Below are 6,402 nucleotides of genomic sequence, written 5' to 3' on the forward strand. Positions count from 1 at the left end.
CAGGGAGTCAGAGTGGCTAGGGCAGGAAGCAGGAGTGTAGTGGGTTAGAACGGGCTCGGGGGCGGGGCTGGGAGCCAGGACTCCTGGCTTTGTTTCCTGGCTCTGAGAGGGGAGTGGGGTGTAGGGCATAGAACAAGGGTGACTGGGACTCTTCCATTGTGTTACCAGAATCACCATTGAGAGGCGTTATCTCAGCAGATGTCTTAAGCTTTTTGTACTTGCAGTCAGTGGCCAAATGAAAGGGCTGGCCCCAGTACCCCAGTGTGGCACTAGGGGGCGCTGTGCTGCAGGGAGCAGGGTGGGGCTCTCCCCATGCAGTCACTGCTGGCCACAATGCCCCAGGGCGGCCCTAGGGGGCGCTGTGCTGCATGGAGACTCTCCTCTGACAGTCAATGCTGGCCCCAATGCCCCAGCATGGCACTAGAGGGCGCTGTGCTGCAGGGGGTGGGGTCGGGCACAGCCCCACAGGGAATGGGTGACAAGCACATGACACATGAGAATAAAGACACAAACTCCATGTCTAGGCAGATACTTTATTGGGGCTGAGCAGGAGGGTTAGCATCCCCTTGAACCCAGGCAAATTCAGCACCAGGCTGGCTTCGATCTGCTCCCAGGAAGGGCTGGGGAGCCTCCAGGCACCGACCGGGTGACGGGAAAAGGGGGTCAGAAGTCGCAGCAGATCCCACAGCCTCTCATCCCAGAACAGCAGTTACAGCAGAAGCGACATCCAGCGAAACTCTGAGCCGTCAGGAAGAGATGTAGAGACTAGAGTGAGGCCTGCCCTGAACTGATCCCCTGACTACCTTCTTCCAAGCCACTTTCCCCTCCCAGAGCTGGGAATACAACCCAGGAGTCCTGACTCCCAGCCCCCTCTTTCGCTAATCACCAGGCCCCATTCACCTCCCAGAACTGGGAACACAACCCAGGAGTACTAGCTCTCAGCCCCCCCTGCACTATGCACTAGACCCCACTCTGCTCCCAGAACTGGAGAGACAAGCCTAGAGTGCTGGCTCCCAGTCGGCTCCCAGCTTTTCCCCAACCTGTTATTCCCATGTGGTGTTGGAGACACTTTTTGATCTGTATAGAAGAATTTAATTTTTTTAAGGTTTCTGAGAGGGGAGTACGGTCTAGTGGTTAGACCAGAGTGGGCGGGAGCAGAGGAAGGACAAGGCTGGGAATCAGGACTCCTGGGTTCTATTCCTGATGCCCAGCAATGAGTGAGTGCTAAAGCGTTATGTTCTCTGCAGGGTGTCAGAGTTCACGGACTGACCACTGCTGCCTTCTGCTGGGCAGAAGAGATGCTTGTTGGTAGGAATCTGCCATGAGATATTATTGGGGTTAACCCATGCAATAGTATAGGTGTTAAACTGTGGAACTCATTGCCACAGGATATGTTGGAGTTAACACACAGGATGCCCTCCCATAGGCTTTCCTGACGGTCTGTGGGGCTCCCTACAACTGGATATTCATGCAGTTAAACTATTTGATATTTCAGGCATTTATCTGTTCAACTACCTGCCACAGGATTTTATAGGGGTTAGCCCATGGCACCCAGCATACCCCTCACCTCCCTCCTTCAGTCCCAGCAGTGACATAAGTGAAGCCACTTCCCCCTACTCACCGCTTCTCTCTTCATCATCACCTTGGACTCGCTTTGGCCTTCCTCCACGTGCTGGGACTCCAAGCTCTGTCAGAGCGGGAGAGCAGGAAGTCACTTGAGCCCGTGTTTGTTTGACCAGCAGTCGTGGCTCCAGAGGGATCACAGGGAATCTAATGCCCACCTCTAAAGCACATCCTGAGAGGACTGCTGGGCTCTGCCCCAGCTTTGGCAGGGGAGCAGGGTCTAGTGGTCAGAGCAGGGGTGCTGGAAGTCAGGACTCATGGGGTGTATCCCTGGCTCTGGGAGGGGAGGGAAATCCACCTCATTAGAGCAGCAGTGGGAGGGGGCATCTGAGAGACAGGACTGCTGAATTCCATTCCCAGCTATGCTGCTGCCTTAATGTGTGACCAAGAGAAACTCACTTCCCCAGGCAGTGTCTCAGTTTCCCCTCCCATACTTTACTGCATTGGAATCTCTTTGGGGCAGGGTCAGCCTCTCGCTGTGTGTCTGGGCAGCGCCTGGCACACCAGGAATGGAACAGGGTCCCCCACTCACCTCAGCCAGGGATACTCCGCGGATTCCCTCAGCGCAAAGGAGGGACACGAACAGGAGCAGGACAGCCAGCATCTGGACTCTTATCTTCTCTAGGGGTTGGGTCTTCTCTGCAAACAGCTGAGTGGAGCTGAGAGCTACAGGGGCCTGTATTTATTCACTAGCTCAGAGCCCTCTTGGCCAGTGGAGTCAGTGATTGGCAGGGGAAGGGAGATTCCAGTAAGGACGGGGCTGGATGAACAGCTGTTTACCTACGATCCACGTCTTTATGGGAAAAGACTCTTGTGGTTACAAAAGATGGGATTTTTTTACTAAAATGCTTCCGTCTCTAACCAGGTGACAACACCCTCTGCCAGTCAGTCCTGATTCTCACCCCCCTGCTCTGACCTGCTCGAGCTCCTCAAAGTCAGGTAGAATGAGGGTTGCCAGTTTTGGCTGGACTTATTCCTGGAGGTTTCATCACATGATATAATCGTTCATTAAAGCTTAATTTTCAGTTCCAGGAGACATCCTAGAGGGTTGGCAACCCTGGAGCACCCAGGTGTCCTGGCTCCCAGCTCCCCGGCTCTGACCCATTACACCTCACTTCCCTCCCAGACCTGGTGCTGGAACCCAGGTGTCCTGACTCCAATTCCCTTTAACACTCTTTCACACCACTCCACAGTCTAGCTGTCTTGTTTGGAGGACACTGGCCAATATTTTCAGACTTTGGCCAGAGATAATGGCTGACTCCATGTTCAGCTGGATTGGCTTAGAAAAGATTCCCGGTGGTGCTGCTCTCCCAGACTCCAGGGCTGTGGGGACTTGTCATTAGTTACATTAAGAGGCGCCCGGAAAGACTCCAACAGTTCAGGGTCCCCTTGGGCCAGGCGCTGCACAGACGCAGTGAGAGACAGTCCCTGCCCAGCTGAGGAAACATTTTGAAACAAACAAATTCCCTCCATTTCAGTGAAATTTTTGAAATATCCATTGGACTTGGTTTTTCTTTTATATGTGTATTTTTCCCATTTGTTTTATCTCAGCTCTGACAGCTAGTTCAGATCATGCCACTAGTAACGGGGCATAATATGCACTAGACTCCGAGATTCAAAGGCAGAAGGGACCATTGTGATCATCTTGTCTGATCTTCTGTATCACACGGGCCTGAGAATGGACCCCAGATAATCCCTAGAGTGGATCTTTTAGAAAGACGTCCCACCCCCACTGCTTGTTAAGATATTCCAGTGCTTTATTATCCTCACTGTTAAAAATCCACACCATTCCCATCTGAATGTATCTAGCTTCACTTTCCAGCCATTGCATCCTTAGACCTTTCTCTGAGAGATCGAAGAGCTCGTTATCAAACATCTAATTCTTCCAAGACTACTCGGAGGTTACACCTGGTGCTTATAAACGACTCTGGGCATGTCACCATCTGACAGAACAGAGCACGGGACGAATTCTATTCTGATAACACGACACAGTATCTGAAATCGTCTATTCGTCTTATTTGATTTTGTTCTTAAACTCCAGCAGGGCAGCTGCTGCTTGGTGTTGATCTGACAGCCGACCTCTCCTGTCACTCAGTGTGGCTGCGCTCTGTTCTCAGTGCTCGAGTGGGGACGGCTCTCCAAGCGGGGATCCCCCCACTCCCCAGAATGTTTCCTGTTCTGTTTTGCAGTGAACCAGTGGGTCGCTTTGACACAAAATTCCCATGACAGTCGCCTGGCAGGAATTGGATCCAGGTGGATCAGTAGAGCAATGGGCTGTGTTGTCTAGGTACCAATTGGAGTGGCCAACTGCGAGTTCCTGGGGATGGTATAATGGGGGGTGTATGTCAGAAGTGAGGGGCTCCGGCAGAGCTGGTGGGGGCAGGAAGCATAGAGAAGCCCATGTCGATTGTCTCTACCTCGCAGGCTGTCAGAGACCTGAGCTAATAAAGCGGAGCCGCGAGTGCTGGATTTACACCCTGACAAGATGTGATCAGCCCCCTCCGCAGACAGCACAGCAAAGCATGGGATGTGTGGGTTTGGCCATGCAAATCGGGGTCCTGCCTTAGAGGGGACGTGCAGCCCCCAGCTCTACCAGGCACTGACAATCCTGCTGATACCAGAGGGGTCACACCACGAGTAGTGCTGGCCCCGCTCGTTCTAGGCCAGCACACAAGGAGTCTTGAATCAACGAGTAAAGTCAAGAACCCAGGAGTCCTGACTCCCAGCCCCACCTCTACTAGATCCCACTCCCCTCCCAGAGCTGGGGCTAGTCCAGGCTCCCAGCCCCTCCCCCGCACCCTGTGTGGGGCATTCCCAGATTTGCAGCCCCAGAGCCGGGATCTCAGCCTGTTACTGGAACATGCCTGGTTAACGATTAACTCCTCAACCTGCCTGGGAGCCAGGCATGGGCCAGGGGGCTGCATCTTTGCTCTCTGCCCCTCACCCCTTCCCCGGAGGGTGTCTGAGAAGCGGGGTGACCTGGTCTTTGAATTTAGGGGTGTCTAGGGATCTGGCCTGTTTTTAATCCAAAGCTAAAAGCGGTCAATGGGAAGCAGGCTGTGATATCACCTCTGTACATGGCATTAGTCTGAGTCCTGGTGTACTCCAACTAATTCCCAGGGGCAGGGAGTCCCATGAGTTAACCCTGCTACTATCCAGGAAGTTCAGAGGTCAACCCCACTGATACCCAGCAGCAGGAAGTCCAACAGGTTAACACTACACATATCCAGTCACGTGACCTACTCATACTCAGTGGAAGAGGATCCCACCGGTTAACAGCACCAGTGCATACTGACATGGAGTCTTGCAGGTTACCACCACTAATACCCAAAGAAAGATAGTCCTGCGATTTAACAACACCAAAATGTAGTGGGAAGGAGTCCCACAGCTTAACCCTGGCAACACTCACTGGAATGGAGTGCTACGTGCTAACCCCTCTAGTACCCAGTGGCAGGGAGTCCCACGGGTTAACCCCCTAAGACACAGAAGCAGACCTTGAAATCTGGGTGTGGATGGCAGGTCACCCTGAGCTCAGTCACTGCTGCGCACTCCAAGGCCCCGTGCCGGCCCAGCACTGCAGGCAAAGACGCTGCTCAGCATTTCAATAACTGTATCAGTCTGTGCCCGAGCTCCAGGCCGAAGGGCCGGGGAATTGCAACGCGGGGCTGCAGGCTGGGGCTGTTTATCAGTCAGACCTCGAGCCGAGCTGTCACAGCACCGGGCCGTCTAGATTCGCTCAGAGAGAGTGAGCTCAGCACAGCCCCTGCAGTATGAACATGAGAGTGGGGACAGAGGCAGACCAGGGCCAGCTGCACCTAGACCCTTCCCTGACTGCAGCAATCTCTGAGCCACCACCTCCCTGGATGGGATCTCGCGCTCGGCCACAACAACTCGGACCTAGACAACACTCCTGGGGGATGAGCAGCATTTCCTCTGCCAACCCGATGGGATCCAATCCCTGTGAGGAGTCGTGTCTGAAAGAGCGACTGTCTCTGGCTGTTTCTGGGCAGTACCCAGCACAACATGGCGTGATCTGTTGCGGTCTAACTAACAACAAGTCCTCACAGCACTGGAGTCTGGGAGAGCAGCACCTCCCGGAATCTTTTCCAAGCTGATCCACCTGAAAACATTGCCCTGTGTCCTGCTAACAAGAAGGCCAGAGCATGGAGTGTCTTAAAGAGTGCTCCCCACTCCCCTACCAGCCCAGCCTGGGGTGGGGGGGTCGGATTCACCCCTTAGGCTTTAGATTAAAGACAGCCCAGATCTCTAGACACCCCTACATTCAAAGGCCAGCTCGCCCCACTTCTCCGACACCCTGCGGAGAGTGAGTGAGGGGCAGAGAGCAAAGATCCAGCCCCTGGCCCATGCCTGGCTCCCAGGCAGGTTCAGGGGTTAATCGTTAACCAGGCATGTTCCAATAATAGACCAAGATCCCGGCTCTAGGGTTGCAAATTTGGGAATGCCCCACACTGGGTGTCAGGGAGGGGCTGGGAGTCTGGACTAGTTCCAGCTCTGGGAGGATCCATTGGTGGTGGGGCTGGGAGTCAGGACTCCTGGATTCTCTACCCCTGGCTTTAAGGCCCCTTGTGTGTGCTGGCCTAGAAAGCGCGGGACAAGACGTACTCGTGGAGAGTTGTCCCCAGCTGAGCGTGCTGAGAACAGAGCGCAGCCACTCCAAGTGACAGAAGAGGCTGGGTGTCCCATCAGCACTGAGCAGTAGCTGCTCTGACAGATTTTATGAACAAAATCAAGTAAAACGAATGGACTAGTTCAGCTACT

At 53.9% G+C, this 6,402-nt stretch overlaps 1 long non-coding RNA gene across 1 annotated transcript; it reads right to left on the reverse strand.

Moving 5' to 3' along the window:
- Positions 1-519: 519 nt before the first annotated feature.
- LOC115640513 lies at positions 520-2,326 on the reverse strand. Its single transcript, XR_003997889.1, has 3 exons — positions 2,156-2,326; positions 1,622-1,687; positions 520-738 (listed from the first exon to the last, which is right to left on the reverse strand). It is a non-coding gene; the product is annotated as an uncharacterized LOC115640513 (long non-coding RNA).
- Positions 2,327-6,402: the final 4,076 nt, after the last annotated feature.

This window comes from Gopherus evgoodei, unplaced genomic scaffold (genome assembly GCF_007399415.2).
Source record: "Gopherus evgoodei ecotype Sinaloan lineage unplaced genomic scaffold, rGopEvg1_v1.p scaffold_31_arrow_ctg1, whole genome shotgun sequence".
In the NCBI taxonomy this organism is placed as follows: Eukaryota; Metazoa; Chordata; order Testudines; family Testudinidae; genus Gopherus; species Gopherus evgoodei.